This window comes from Myxine glutinosa, chromosome 9 (assembly GCF_964187855.1).
Source record: "Myxine glutinosa chromosome 9, kmMyxGlut1.1, whole genome shotgun sequence".
NCBI classification, from domain to species: Eukaryota; Metazoa; Chordata; class Myxini; order Myxiniformes; family Myxinidae; genus Myxine; species Myxine glutinosa.
This window is the reverse complement of record NC_136269.1, coordinates 48,228,281-48,245,617: the sequence shown is the minus strand read 5'-3', so window position 1 is coordinate 48,245,617 and position 17,337 is coordinate 48,228,281.

The following is a 17,337-nucleotide window of genomic DNA, read 5'->3' as shown; positions in this document are numbered from 1 at the left end:
ATAGAGCTGCGGATGAAAGCCTTGAATGTGGTGAGGAGCTCAGGTGTGCCAAGGAAGGACTTCGCACGACGGAGGATGCCCAGTCAGCGACTGGCTTTGGAGGCCAGCTTGGAAATGTGGTTTTCCCAGGAAAGATCATGGCAGATAGTGAGACCCAAAAGCTTGAGTGACAGAACTTCTTGGAGAGGATTATTCAGAAAGTGGATGGGAGGGTTGTCCAGACGGTCTTTTCGGAGAGACATCGTAAGATTGTTTGATTTGTCAGGATTGAAAGACATGTTCCACTTGTTTGCCCAGTCAGTGATTTGGTCCAGGTCTGCAGAGAGTGAGGAGGCTGCAGACTGCCGATCTGAGGGATGAGGAATGGAGCGGCAGAGAGTGGAGTCATCAGCAAAGAGATAGAGAGGATTTTCAAGAGAGTCGGAGAGATAACTGATGAAGACCAGAAAAAGCACAGGGCCCAGAACACTGCCTTGGGGAACTCCAGCCTGAACAGAAAGAGGAGATGAGAGAACCCCATTCAGGGCCACACGTTGACTACGACTAGAGAGGAAGTCCGCCAGCCATGCGTGGAGATTTCCATGGATACCAAAGGAGGAGAGTTTGGTGAGCAGAGCGGGGTGCCAGACCGTATCAAAGGCACGTGATATGTCGAGGGAGACAGCTCTAATTTCCTGTTTGGCATTGAGGAGCTCCATCCATTGTTGAGACAGCAGAAGCAGCATGTCCAGAGTAGAGTGACCTGGTCTGAAACCAAATTGATGATCAGAGATCAAGCCATTGGAGAAGAGGAAAGATTTCATATCCGAAGCAATGATGGATTCTATGACTTTGCTGATAATTGGGAGAAGGCTGATTGGTCTGTTACTCCATCAAGCTGCGGATGAAAGCCTTGTATGTGTTGAGGAGCTCAGGTGTGTCAAGGAAGGACTTCGCATGACGGAGGATGCCCAGTCGGCGACTGGCTTTGGAGGCCAGCTTGGAAATGTGGTTTTCCCAGGAAAGATCATGGCAGATAGTGAGACCCAAAAGCTTGAGTGACAGAACTTCTTGGAGAGGATTATTCAGAAAGTAGATGGGAGGGTTGTCCAGTCGGTCTTTTCGGAGAGACATCGTAAGAGTGTGAGATTTGTCAGCATTGAAAGACATGTTCCACTTGTTTGCCCAGTCTGTGATTTTGTCCAGGTCTGCAGAGCGTGAGGAGGCTGCAGACTGCCGATCTGAGGGATGAGGAATGGAGCGGCAGAGAGTGGAGTCATCAGCAAAGAGATAGAGAGAATTTTCAAGAGAGTCAGAGAGATCATTGATGAAGACCAGAAAAAGCACAGGGCCCAGAACACTGCCTTGGGGAACTCCAGCCTGAACAGGAAGAGGATATGAGAGAAACCCATTCAGGGCCACACGTTGACTTCGACGAGAGAAGAAGTCCGCCAGCCATGCGTGGAGATTTCCATGGATACCAAAGGAGGAGAGTTTGGTGAGCAGAGCGGGGTGCCAGACCGTATCGAAGGCACGTGATATGTCGAGGGAGACAGCTCTAATCCTGAAAATTGCACAAAGACAAGCTAAATTATGACACCTTTGTTTGACTTTGATTGCTCGTGTAAATTAATTATTCCTGCATAAATTGTAAAAATGACGCAGGTTTTAAATAACATTGGTAAATCTTTTATTTCTATATAAAATTTGATTTATACAACTTATAACTTTTGGCTGTGTATATAAATTTACATGTGTATCATGTCGGTTTCCTTCTACAGTATCTCATTGTAATTTGATAGATTATATAATCCTGTCGTATGTTTACAAAGTGACATTTGATTTTTCATTCGGTGGTCAAGCTCGATTCGAATTGAATCAGATTTCACGTCTGAAAAAGTAGAAGTCTTTTTAAAAGATGTAAACCAATATCATGCAGGCCACAGCTTACTTTGCATCTTGAATTCCAGATTTTGGCACAGGAGACATCATTACTACAAACTATTGAGGAGCTCAGGTGTGCCAAGGAAGGACTTCGCACGACGGAGGATGCCAAGTCGGTGACTGGCTTTGGAGGCCAGATTGGAAATATGGCTTTCCCAGGAAAGATCATGGCAGATAGAGACCAAAATATCATCAGATATCAGCAAATAATGATCAGCAGATAGATACATACATGGCAAGATAGATAGATACCTTTGAAAAGAAGAAGTACAATTCCATACGAAAAAGTCGAAACTTAATAATCCCGAATAAACTACTACAAGATCAGTGTTTCAGGCTCATATGCTGTACATCCAATTCTGATGGAGGTTTAACATCAACAAACCAAAGGCAAGTAGATGGTTCAATTTAACTGCTTATTGTTCTCTATGAAGGACAATTCTTTATTGATGATGCTCCTCTCTTACACAGCCAGTTCACAGTATTATCATCACAGGTGGACTACATTAAAGCCTTTTTTAATAACCAAGAAAAGGCTTGTGCACACATGGCAACACATTGATGATACTAAAGATAGCTTACAAGTTTGATCAGAAAATGACGTCACAGAAATTTAATCTAAGAGAAGCAAATACAGAAAACCAAAGGGGGGGGGTGGGGGGGGGGGTTTAGCCTTCTTCCTTATTTCTACATTATTTCTTTATATCATCGTTTATTTACACTGGTATTTGTTTTTGAAGGAGCAGTTCCTGAAGTTTAGCACTTTTGTACAAGCTTAAAAGCACAGTCTATAATGGAATTGAAAAAAACGCGTTTTAATATGAAGTGCAGTGGAAGGAACAAAGAGCCATCAAAGCCCTGCTAAGCTAAGTAAATCCTTTTCAGCTGCATACAATATTTGTAGATGCCAAAGTGACAGGACAATTGAAAAAAAAACAAAGAAAGTTGAAATGGATGACTAAATGAAAAGCGGTGCATAGAATAGCAAGTTGGTTGAGCGCCTTTTGCTGTAATTCATAACTTCATTTTGGTTGTAAAAGTAAACACGTTACACCTACAATGGACTGAACAACTTCTCACTGATGATAAAATCTGATTTTATCGGATTGTTTTGGGTTTTTTTATCTTTTTGGTTTTGGTATAGTAAAAAAGGGCAACATTTGATCATGCCAATATTTTCTTAGTAACATTATTGTGAATAAATTAAAATTTTCCTTTGATTGCCTGTGCCACAATTCATTAATTTCAGGTATTACTTTAATATCGAGCAGCGTGTCTTCAATTATGACACGTACATTGAAACAAAGTCACCAAAAAGAGTACAGAGAGCACTACAGGTAAGATTCCCAGCATCTCGTGTATTACAAAACTTACATAATTTTTTACTTACATAATTGACATTTTCCTTAGGACAGTTTCCTTACAAAACTCACATTTCCTTCAGACATTTTCATTACAAAATGTACATTTTCCTTACAAATGTTACATTTTCCTTAAGACTTTTTCCTACAAAATACACATTTTCCTTCACACATTTTCCTTACAAAAGTCACATTTTTCCTTTCAAAATTTACATTTTCCTTAAGACATTTTCCTTTCAAATTATGCATTTTCTATACATTTTCCTTACAAAATTTACATTTTCCTTCACACATTTTCCTGACAAAATTCACATTTTCTTTAAGACATTGAATCCTTACAAAATCCTTACAAAATTTACAGAAATTTACAAAATTTACAGAATAATTACAAAAGTTACAGAATTTACAAAATTTACAGAATCCTTACAAAATTTACATTTTCTTTAAAACATTTTCTTACCAAAATTTACATTTCCTTACAAAATTCAAATTCCCTTACAAAATGAATATTTTCCTGAAGACATTTTCCTTACAAAATTCCGCTTTTTTATGCCCTTGATTATCACGGGAGACAATTATGGTTTCTATAACCTCTTTTCGAAAGCACAGGAAAATAAAGACATCAGTATCGATGACAATGTTTTCTCTGAAGAATGCCATATTTACATTAACGGGATGAATAAACAGAATTGCAGATTTTGGGGATTGCAAAAGCCACAAGAACATGGAGAAGCATTAATTCACCCTCCGAGAATCACCGTCTGGTGTGGATTGAGTTCATCACGAATCTACATCCCCATTTTTTAAAGACCCTTAGATCACTCTGTGACATCAGATCATTATCTTCACATGCTGAAGGCTTACCTATGGAACAGGGTGAGAAATAATGAAAACCTGTGGTTTCAACAAGATGGAGCCGCATCCCACACCACTAATGAATGTCTCGCTTGGCTTAGGGGAAAATTTCCTCATCGTCTAATCCCTGTCCCCCCCTCCCCCATCTCCCTCCCGCCCCTCCCCCTCCCCCCCCAGATACCCTGACTTGTCACCGCTGGATTTTCTTTAATGCAAACTAGTCAAAGGGAGAGTGTTTCAGTTACAACCAATCACAATTGCTAATTTAAAAGATGCAGCTATTCAGAGTATATTGGGAGTTACGCTTGTCACCCTTCAGAAAGTGATGTTGCTGCATATAAGAAAATGTATAGAACAGAGGAGAGGTCATATTGAGCACTTAGGTTAAGTATTGAAACTTGATGATTGTACAAATATTTAATGTTAAAAAATAAATTCATATCTGTCACTTGTGTTGTTACGATTTTTTGTTTTGCTTAACTTTTTTATGTCCCACACTGTATATTAATGGTGAGCATGCAACCACTTAAGTCTGTTGTCCATTTAGTTGTTGCTGTTCTGCATAAGACTTCAAGGAGGTCTGCTACTCAATCACATCTAATTGGGTAGCCAATATGGTTTGGTCCATTGCCACTTCATTTTATTATATAGTCCAATGTACTCTTCAAAAATTTACAACACATTTTATTAAATAACAACAAGTACAAATACAAATAATAACAAGAAAGAGCAATCAGAGATTGCCAACCCTCGCCAGGATGTATTTTCAGTGGTTTTTAAGGCTTTTGTGTTGAAACAAATATGGCGGCCGAACCACGTGACAGATGACGTCATCATTGTTTTTTCTCCACTAATTTATTCCTAGATTATGCTCAAGAAATTTCATCTTGATCGGATGAAGTTTTGTACTTGTCAAATTATGACGTCATAGTAGAGGCACCTATGACATCATCATTAACAGAAGTTATTACACATGGAGAGTTCTTTACAATGAGCCATGTCTCCATTTTTTCTATGCAGTGCTTTCAGAGATATAGAGGTGCAAATGTTTGCGGTTTTTCCAAGATGGCGACCGAACCACATGACCTATGACGTCATAATTTTCATTAAAAGCTTCTATAGGATGAGGCGCACCTATGGTGAAAATTTCCTGTCAATCGGATCAATGGTTGCATTGAAAAGCATACTTATCCAAACAAACGGACCCAAATGCAACACCCTCTCCACTGGTGAGGGTAACAATGGTCCTGGTATTCATTACCACAATATAATTGTGATTAGCATTGATATAATCATCAATATCCGATTGTGATTATTATGGATAATCATCAAAATCAGATTGTGATGAGCATGAATCATCAACAAAATCAGATTGTAATTAGCATGGATCATCATCAAAATCAGATTGTGATTAGTATGGATCATCATCAAAATCAGATTGTGATGGGCATGGATCATCATCAAAATCAGATTGTAATTAGCATGGATCATCATCAAAATCAGATTGTGATTAGCATGGATCATCATCAAAATCAGATTGTGATTAGTATGGATCGTCATCAAAATCAGATTGTGATTAGTATGGATCATCATCAAAATCAGATTGTGATTAGTATGGATCATCATCAAAATCCGATTGTGATGAGCATGAATCATCATCAAAATCAGATTGTAATTAGCATGGATCATCATCAAAATCAGATTGTGATTAGTATGGATCATCATCAAAATCAGATTGTGATGGGCATGGGTCGTCATTAAAATCAGATAGTGATTAGTATCGATCATCATCAAAATCAGATAGTGATTAGTATCGATCATCATCAAAATCAGATTGTGATTAGTATGGATCATCATCAAAATCAGATTGTGATGGGCATGGATCATCATTAAAATCAGATTGTGATAAGTATGGATGATCATCAAAATCAGATTGTGATTTGCAGGGATCATTATAAAAATCAAATTGTGATTAGTATGGATTATCATCAAAATCTGATTGTGATTAGCATTGATCATCATCAAAATCAGATTATGATTCATATGAAAATCAAAATCAGATTGTGATTAGAATGGATTGTCAATAAAATCAGATTGTGATTAGCATGAATCATCATCAAAATCAGATTGTGATTCGTATAGATCATCATCAAAATTAAATTGTGATTTGCATGGTTCATCATTGAAATCAGATTGTGATTTGCATGAATCATCATTGAAATCAGATTGTGATTTGCATGAATCATCATCAAAATCAGATTGTGATTAGTATGGATCATCATCAAAATCAGATTGTGATTTGCATGGATCATCATAAAAATCAGATTGTGATTCGTATAGATCATCATCAAAATTAAATTGTGATTTGCATGGTTCATCATTGAAATCAGATTGTGATTTGCATGAATCATCATCAAAATCAGATTGTGATTAGTATGGATCATCATCAAAATCAGATTGTGATTTGCATGGATCATCATTGAAATTAGATTGTGATTTGCATGGATCATCATCAAAATCAAATTGTAATTTGCATGAATCATCATCAAAATCAGATTGTGTTTAGTATGGATCATCAAAATCAGATTGTGATTGGTATGGATCATCATCAAAATCAAATTGTGATTTGCATGGTTCATCATTGAAATCAGATTGTGATTTGCATGGATCATCATCAAAATCAAATTGTGATTTGCATGGTTCATCATTGAAATCAGATTGTGATTTGCATGGATCATCATCAAAATCAGATTGTGATTTGTATGGTTCATCATCAAAATCAGATTGTGATTAGTATGGATCATCAAAATCAAATTGTGATTTGCATGAATCATCATCAAAATCAGATTGTGATTAGTATGGATCATCATCAAAATCAGATTGTGATTTGCATAGATCATCATCAAAATCAAATTGTGATTTGCATGAATCATCATCAAAATCAGATTGTGATTAGTATCGATCATCATCAAAATCAGATTGTGATTAGTATGGTTCATCATCAAAATCAAATTGTGATTTGCATGAATCATCATCAAAATCAGATTGTGATTAGTATGGATCATCATCAAAATCAGATTGTGATTAGTATGGTTCATCATCAAAATCAGCTTTTGATTTGCATGGATCATCATCAAAATCAAATTGTGATTTGCATGAATCATCATCAAAATCAGATTGTGATTAGTATGGATCATCATCAAAATCAGATTGTGATTAGTATGGTTCATCATCAAAATCAGCTTTTGATTTGCATGGATCATCATCAAAATGAAATTGTGATTTGCATGAATCATCATCAAAATCAAATTGTGATTTGCATGGATCATCATCAAAATCACATTGTGATTAGTATGGTTCATCATCAAAATCAGCTTTTGATTTGCATGGATCATCATCAAAATCACATTGTGATTAGTATGGTTCATCATCAAAATCAGCTTTTGATTTGCATGGATCATCATCAAAATCACATTGTGATTAGTATGGTTCATCATCAAAATCAGCTTTTGATTTGCATGGATCATCATCAAAATCAAATTGTGATTTGCATGAATCATCATCAAAATCAAATTGTGATTTGCATGAATCATCATCAAAATCATTTTGTGGTTTGCATGGATCATCATCAAAATCATTTTGTGGTTTGCATGGATCATCATCAAAATCAATTTGTAATTTGCATGGATCATCATCAAAATCAGATTGTGATTAGTGTGGTCCATCATAAAAATCAGATTGTGATTAGTATGGTTCATCATCAAAATCAAATTGTGATTTGCATGAATCATCATCAAAATCAGATTGTGATTAGTATGGATCATCATCAAAATCAGATTGTGATTAGTATGGTTCATCATCAAAATCAGCTTTTGATTTGCATGGATCATCATCAAAATCAAATTGTGATTTGCATGAATCATCATCAAAATCAGATTGTGATTAGTATGGATCATCATCAAAATCAGATTGTGATTAGTATGGTTCATCATCAAAATTAGCTTTTGATTTGCATGGATCATCATCAAAATGAAATTGTGATTTGCATGAATCATCATCAAAATCAAATTGTGATTTGCATGGATCATCATCAAAATCACATTGTGATTAGTATGGTTCATCATCAAAATCAGCTTTTGATTTGCATGGATCATCATCAAAATCACATTGTGATTAGTATGGTTCATCATCAAAATCAGCTTTTGATTTGCATGGATCATCATCAAAATCAAATTGTGATTTGCATGAATCATCATCAAAATCAAATTGTGATTTGCATGAATCATCATCAAAATCATTTTGTGGTTTGCATGGATCATCATCAAAATCATTTTGTGGTTTGCATGGATCATCATCAAAATCAATTTGTAATTTGCATGGATCATCATCAAAATCAGATTGTGATTAGTGTGGTCCATCATAAAAATCAAATCTTAATAAAATCAAATGTCATCAAATAATCATTTCCATCCTACGTTTGAACAAGTGTTCTTGTTAATCAATCGTAAAACTTAGGATCCATTTTTCAGAACAATTTGGGGGTTTTCCCTCAAAAGGCTTTTGATGCTTATACTGTTCATATATTGTTGTTATACTGTTATACTGTTGTTTTGTTACTTATGCAGGAAGCATATGAGGGATTACCAGTAAGTTTGTGGCCTAACAGTGACAGAAGTAAAACAAAATCATGACCACTTCATTAATTGTAAATAGGCCATGTCTAAAGTTTAAATGAAGAAATCGGATTCTCCTTTTGTGAGGAGCTTTTGGTTAAAACCTGCATCGTCGATCATCTTCAATCATTCTTTATTGATCATCAATGGCTAAAACTCAAAAGAGATAAACAGCCACAATCTGGTACTTATGTTGCTTTTAATGTTTACTATACACTTTTGAAACAACATTCTAAAAATCAAGCACAAACACTCCTTTAACTGCAGTCACTAAAACAGTCCATCACATGAATCCAATTTGATGGACTCAATAAATGTGTTCAATTTTTTTATTTTTGTCCAGTGTTTCAGGCTCATTGAGACACTCGTATGCATACATATACTGTAATAGAGGATTGCCCACTAGGCATTGCCTCTTGAACCATAAATTTTACAATCTCAATATATTTTAATGAAATTTGGTGCAGACATTCTCCAGATAGTTCTCAACACCGAAATGTTATCATTCATTTTCTTAGTTTCACATTAATAGTAATCAACATGATAATAAGCAGCAAAGTTTGACGATGGGCAGCAAAGCCATGATTGAATTCCTTGTGAAGTCCGGTGAAAAATGCGCCACTAATATTCATTTACAACTGGCCACATTTTACCGCGAGGACACAATTTGAGGTCAGCAATGTAGGAAGACGAGTTTACAATATCAAAGATCGCCAATGGATCTCGATGACAAACCATGCAATGGCCGACTGGCAAGTGTTACAACAGAACAAAACGCAGCAAAAGTGGATGCATTGATCTGAGAAAATCATTGCGTGATGACCCATGAACTGGCGAGTCAATTGAATTTTTCAATGGGAACTATGGAAAACATAATTCATAAATTATGGGACAGAAAAATATGCTCCAAATAAGTTTTCAAAATTCTAACGACTAAAGTTTCACCCAAAGGACATTTGCAGTGACTTGCCCAAAGGATGCAGTGACGTGCACTCACACCAAAGGAATAGGTATAGCAATGTACTCTTCTATGGAATATTGATGGGTGATGAAAGGTGGATTCATCACTGTGAGCATGAAATAAATGTATGCCAATCACAGGAATGGAGACAGAGGGTGGAAAATTCGGCTTCAGCCAAAAGATCGTGGTAACTATCCTTTGGGATTAGGAAGTATAAATTATTTTCTATTTCCTTGGACACAGACAAAACAGTTATCAATGACCGGTACATCCACATCAGTAAATTAGGTATTCACTTAAATTAAATAAAGCCTTAAAGAATAAATGATTGATGCCTAATGCAGTTATCAACAGCGTGGGCTGGACCTAACCTCACCCTAGCCCTAGCTCTAAACCTAACCCTAACCCTAACCACTAACCCTAACCCTAACAACCCTAACCCTAACAACCCTAACCCTAACCTTAACCCTAACCCTAACAACCCGAACCCAAACAACCCTAACCCTAACAACCCTAACCCTAACAACCCTAACCCTAACAACCCTAACCCTAACAACCCTAACCCTAACAACCCTAACCCTAACAACCCTAACCCTAACAACCCTAACCCTAACAAGCAATCACCGAGCTTGGCTGGACTGTTATGGAACATCCACCATACAGTTCAGATATGGCTGTCTGATTCATATTTATTTGGACCCCTGAAGAAGACCTTCATAGTAACATTTTGCAGACGAGGAAAAAGTCAAACGTGGTGTGAAATTGGAGCTCAAATTTCTGGACGAACAGTTTCTTTTTCCATGATGGCTTTCAGGCATGAGTTCCTCAGTGGGAGAAATATTTTGCACTAGATGAAAGTTACATGGAAAATACATTTTCAAAAAAGGACAAAGGAATACGTGCAATACAAGGAACTGTAATGCAGAAGGAGGCCATTTTGGCTCAACATGCATGTGCAACACCACATTAATCCACTCGATACGTTTATTGATACAATTTATATAGAGGAAGGGGGAGTAGAGAGAACAGTGATGCATGCATAGGGACAACACCAAAGTGTCGTGTGTGTGTGTGTGTGTGTGTGTGTGTGTGTGTGTGTGTGTGTGTGTGTGTGTGTGTGTGTGTGTGTGTGTCTGTTTCGGATTATTTAGACTTTATTAAACCATCAAGAAGATTGAGGTTTAAAGCTGTAGGAACAAGCATTCTGAGTATTGCGCTGCAATACATGTCCCCTACCAAAGTTCAAAGTGCCATAACTTTGTCAAAAATGATCGAATATGCAAATTTATGCACGGTTGATGCTGGTTTTCAAACTTGATCTGAGTTATGCTGAGACGTATGTGTGGACAAAACTTTGTTGAAATCAGCCAATGTTTGGTGGAGTTATCGCACGGAAACCAAAGTGTGACAGACGAACAGACGGATCTAATTAAATATGCAAATTTATGCACGGTTGATGCTGGTTTTCAAACTTGATCTGAGTTATGCTGAGACGTATGTGTGTACAAAATTTTGTTGAAATCAGCCAATGTTTGGTGGAGTTATCGCACGGAAACCAAACTGTGACAGACGAACAGACGGATCTAATTAAATATGCAAATTTATGCACGGTTGATGCTGGTTTTCAAACTTGATCTGAGTTATTCTGAGGAACATGTGTGTACAAAATGTTGTTGAAATCGGCCAATGTTTGGTGCAGTTATCGCACGGAAACCAAAGTGTGACAGACGAACCTCATTAAATATGCAAATTTATGCATGGTTGAATGTGGGCGCGGATGATGTGAGACCGGGTTATCCTGACCGGGTTATCTTGACCAGATTATCCGCGGACCGTGGAAGCTAGGTTACTTCTGACGTGTACTGTGTATACTGCGAAGAGGGCAGAGTATCAGATACATATTTAAAGAAGTATTCATGCAGATTATACGCACAGAAGCATACGGTAAAGTGACACTCCAACCTCCCTAGATGTATTGTTGATTTATTGGTAAACTATGTGAATTCAATGTATTCTTGCCTGATATGAAGAATTGTGTCAATGGAAACAAAATTCAGTGAAAACGTTTTTGACTTGATGCTTATTCTAGGAAAGCATTTTAAAGAACAGTCCACGATTACAGCATATTGTACACAAGGAATATTAACAGCTTTGACTTACCGCACTCCAAATTATAGTCCGGAAAACTGGTGGGGAAATTACCAAGGGCTGTTTACCTACAGGTTCTGAATCGTTCCCAATCACCAATTACCTCAGGACGGGCTCACCTGTGATTCGCACTCGGGACTTCGATTTATACACCTCGCAGACAGGTCAGCAGAAGCACGAGAAAATACGTTGTTTTTCAAGATCAATGATCGATGTGTATATATATGTTGCTCGGCTTGGCTCCGCCCCTCCTAAAAGAGCGCGGTGTGTCGCGCTTTTGACGTTCGCGAGACGAGACTGAGGGCGCGCGTTGCGGCTTGAGGAGAACTCTACAATAAACAAAGTGCCATAGCTTTGTCAAAAATGATCGAATATGCAAATTTATGCACGGTTTATGCTTGTTTTCAAACTTGATCTGAGGTATGCTGAGACCCATGTGTGTCACGCCTCACCTCGTTGATAAGCCCGCAAGATCGCTCCATGGAGCGGCCTGCACGTATTGCACTGTGTGAATTATATAATTTATTACCAACTCACGGTGTGAGGTACTGGCGATTCAAGAGATATCCTTTTTTTTTTAAAAAATATTTACGTTTAATTAACGATATCTGCCAACCCACGTGCCCTATCGCAAATTCCAAAAGGACATTTTTGTAGACTGATATGCTGAACAGATCTGTGAAGTTTCCCCTCGATTTGGATCAAAAATGAGGGAGGAGCTTGGTTTTCAAGGTTCATGCTTAAAAATGTCATAACTCTGAAACCATGTGACGCATGAGGTCATGCTCGCTGACTTATTTGTTCGTCATGGGTATGCGATTCTGCCTGCAAAGTTTGGCCTCGATCTGTTCAGCCGTTGCAGAGAAAAAGGGGTTTTCGTGTTTTCACGAAAAACAATATGGCGGCCGAACCACGTGACCTGTGACGTCATAATTACCATTAAAATATTCTCCAGACCGAGTCCCCCCTACGGTGAAAATTTGATCTCAATCGGTTCTATTATTGCAGACAAATTGGTTTTTAAAGGAAATTAAAACTTAAAATGGCACTAAGGATCATCAGAATTATCAGAATTCCCAAAGTTCAAAGTGCCATAACCTTGTCAAAAATGATCGAAACGTCGTGAAGTTCGAACTTGATCTGTAACTTATCATGAGGAAACCATGTACCAAGTTTGAAATCATTAGCATTAAGCGTTTAGAAAAAAAGTCCAGAAAACTGTTCTTTGCGTGACGGACTGACGGACTGACGGACTGACGGACTGACGGACGGAGGGACGGCGTGCAAACCTATAGTCCCCTCCGGTGTGCACCGGTAGGGGAATAACAAGCATTCTGAGTATTGCGCTGCAATACATGTCCCCTACCGGCAGTCTGTCGTCCGGAAAACTGTTGGGGAAATTAAAAAGGGTTATTTACCCACAGGTTCTGAATCGTTCCGAATTGCAAATTACCTCAGGACGGGCTCACCTGTGATTCGCACTCGGGACTTCGATTTATACACCTTGCAGACAGGTCAGCAGAAGCACGAGAAAATAAGTTGTTGATAAAGAACCTTTCGAGTCGCAAAATATCAGTAATTTATTATATTTTCCGGTTCACGATCAATGATCGATGTGTATATATATGTTGCTCGGCTTGGCTCCGCCCCTCCCGAAAGCGCGCGCTGTGTCGCGCAGTTGACGTTCGCGAGACGAGGCTGAGGGCGCACGGTGTGGCTTGAGGAGACAAAGTGCCATAACTTTGTCAAAAATGATCGAAACGTCGTGAAGTTCGAACTTGATCTGTAACTTATCATGAGGAAACCATGTGCCAAGTTTTAAATCATTAGCCTTAAGCGTGTAGAAAAAAGGTCCGGAAAACTGTTCTTTGCGTGACGGACTGACGGACGGCGGGACGGCGTGCAAACCTAGTCCCCTCAGGTGTACACCGGTAGGGGACTAATAAATAACCCGAGAGTGTACGATGGCAATGATGGGCCGATTGGCCTCATTTCCTTTTTTTCTTTTTTCTTTTTTTCTTTCAAATTTAGACATACAAACACACGTAATATAGAGAATTCCCTTGTAGTGGGGGTGGAGGAGGAGGTTGCTGTGCCCATGATCTGACCCTGAGTACGTACACCCAGCATGTATGCAACATTTGGTTCAGATTGGCCCAGATTTTTTTTGGGGATTTACGGATGTACACACAAATGTATGGAGAATTGCCTTGCACGAGAGTGGGAGGAAAAAAGGGTGGTTGGTGGTCGGTTGTTTTTTTTGTTTTTTTTTGTTTTTTGGTGTGTGAGTGAGTGGATGAGGGGCTGTTGATTCTGTGAGTGGAGGCAGTTTTGCTGTTGTAGTCTGTGTTCTCACTGGCTGGGGGTGGGGGTGTGTACGCATCCAGGTGTAGCTGCTGCATGTGGAGGCATATGTTCCCCTGATACGGTCAGCCAAGGTGGGACTGGGTGGCAGACAGGCTGTTGGTTCCTTGCGGTTATGCGGTTTTTACCGTGTGAGACATAATCCGTGGCTGGTGCTCACCATTAAAGCTGGGAGGTGCCTTGATCAACTTAAAAGACGAGTTTGGTCCTCATTGGTTAGATTTTTCGCAGTGTTCCGCCCTGTGGCGCTGAACAAGTACTGCATGCAAATCGGACCTGGCAGGAGTAATACCCTGCCGGTGGATTAAGGGGTCTCACTCCTATTAAGAGGAGTGGTCCCAACTGTATGACCATGCATTGTGGCCCTTTGGGGGGCATGATGCATGCGTTTGAATGACCATGCGCTTCCCCCTCGGGGTTGAGGCGCATGTGTATTGTTATGGGGACAGCCTTGTTGACGATGTGCCTTGACCATGGGGTCAAGGTGCACGTCCAAGGCTGTTCAAATGTTTGACTTTTTACCTTTTTTCGTGTAAAAAAGGCAGGCCTTCTCGGCGGGCCCAAAACGCTGAACAAGTACTGCATGGAAATCGGACCTGGCAGGAGTAATTCCCTGCCAGTGGATTAAGGGGTCTCACTCCTATTAAGAGGAGTGGTCCCACCAGTATGACCATGCATTGTGGCCCTCTGGGGGCATGATGCATGCGTTTTGAATGACCATGCGTTTCCCCCTCGGGGTTGAGGCGCATGTGTATTGTAATGGGGACAGCCTTGTTGACGATGTGCCTTGACCATGGGGTCAAGGTGCACGTCCAAGGCTGTTCAAATGTTTGACTTTTTACCTTTTTTTCATGTAAAAAAGGCAGGCCTTCCGGGCGGGCCCTAAACGCTTGAACAAGTACTGCATGGAAATCTGACCTGGCAGGAGTAATTCCCTGCCAGTGGATTAAGGGGTCTCACTCCTATTAAGAGGAGTGGTCCCAACTGTATGACCATGCATTGTGGCCCTTTGGGGGGCATGATGCATGCGTTTGAATGACCATGCGCTTCCCCCTCGGGGTTGAGGCGCATGTGTATTGTTATGGGGACAGCCTTGTTGACGATGTGCCTTGACCATGGGGTCAAGGTGCACGTCCAAGGCTGTTCAAATGTTTGACTTTTTACCTTTTTTCGTGTAAAAAAGGCAGGCCTTCTCGGCGGGCCCAAAACGCTGAACAAGTACTGCATGCAAATCGGACCTGGCAGGAGTAATACCCTGCCGGTGGATTAAGGGGTCTCACTCCTATTAAGAGGAGTGGTCCCAACTGTATGACCATGCATTGTGGCCCTTTGGGGGGCATGATGCATGCGTTTGAATGACCATGCGCTTCCCCCTCGGGGTTGAGGCGCATGTGTATTGTTATGGGGACAGCCTTGTTGACGATGTGCCTTGACCATGGGGTCAAGGTGCACGTCCAAGGCTGTTCAAATGTTTGACTTTTTACCTTTTTTCGTGTAAAAAAGGCAGGCCTTCTCGGCGGGCCCAAAACGCTGAACAAGTACTGCATGGAAATCTGACCTGGCAGGAGTAATTCCCTGCCAGTGGATTAAGGGGTCTCACTCCTATTAAGAGGAGTGGTCCCACCTGTATGACCATGCATTGTGGCCCTTCGGGGGCATGATGCATGCGTTTGAATGACCATGTGCTTCCCCCTCGGGGTTGAGGCGCATGTGTATTGTTTTGGGGACAGCCTTGTTGACTATGTGCCTTGACCATGGGGTCAAGGTGCACGTCCAAGGCTGTTCAAATGTTTGAGTTTTTACCTTTTTTCACTGCAAAAAAGGCAGGCCTTCTGTGCGGGCCCTAAATGCGCAAGTACTGCATGGAAATCGGACCTGGCAGGAGTAATTCCCTGCCAGTGGATTAAGGGGTCTCACTCCTATTAAGAGGAGTGGTCCCACCAGTATGACCATGCATTGTGGCCCTCTGGGGGCATGATGCATGCGTTTTGAATGACCATGCGTTTCCCCCTCGGGGTTGAGGCGCATGTGTATTGTAATGGGGACAGCCTTGTTGACGATGTGCCTTGACCATGGGGTCAAGGTGCACGTCCAAGGCTGTTCAAATGTTTGAATTTTTACCTTTTTTCTTGTAAAAAAGGCAGGCCTTCCGTGTGGGCCCTAAACAGGTGCAAATCGTACCTGACAGGAGTAATGCCCTGTCAGTGGATTAAGGGGTCTTACTCCTATTGAGAGGAGTGGTCCCAATTGAATGACCATGCATTGTGGCCCCTCGGGGGCATGATGCATGTGTTTGAATGACCATGCGCTTCCCCCTTGGGGTTGAGGCGCATGTGTATTGTTATTGGGACAGCCTTGTTGACATTGTGCCTTGACCATGGGGTCAAGGTGCACGTCCGAGGTTGTTCAAATGTTTGACTTTTTACCTTTTTTCACAAGCAAAAAAGGCACGCCTTAGCTGTGGCCCCAAAACAGCTGAACAAGCCTGCAAAATTGTACCCGGCAGGAGTAATGCCCTGCTGGTGGAATAAGGGGTCTTACTCCTATTAAGAGGAGTGGTCCCAATTGTATGACCATGCATTGTGGCCCTTCGGGGACATGATGCATGCGTTTGAATGACCATGTGCTTCCCCCTCGGGGTTGAGGCGCATGTGTAATGTTACTGGGACAGCCTTGTTGACGTTGTGCCTTGGCCATGGGGTCAAGGTGCACGTCCAAGGCTGTTCAAATGTTTGACCTTTTACTTTTTTCATGTAAAAAAGGCAGGCCTTAGTGCTGGCCACATAAGCACCCGAACAAGCCTGCAAAATCGGACCTGGCAGGAGTAATGCCCTGCCGGTGGATAAAGGGGTCTTACTCCTATTAAGAGGAGTGGTCCCAATTGTATGACCATGCATTGTGGCCCTTCGGGGGCATGATGCATGAGTTTGAATGACCATGTGCTTCCCCCTTGGGGTTGAGGCGCATGTGTATTGTTATGGGGACAGCCTTGTTGACGTTGTGCCTTGGCCATGGGGACAAGGTGCACGTCCGAGGCTGTTCAAATGTTTGA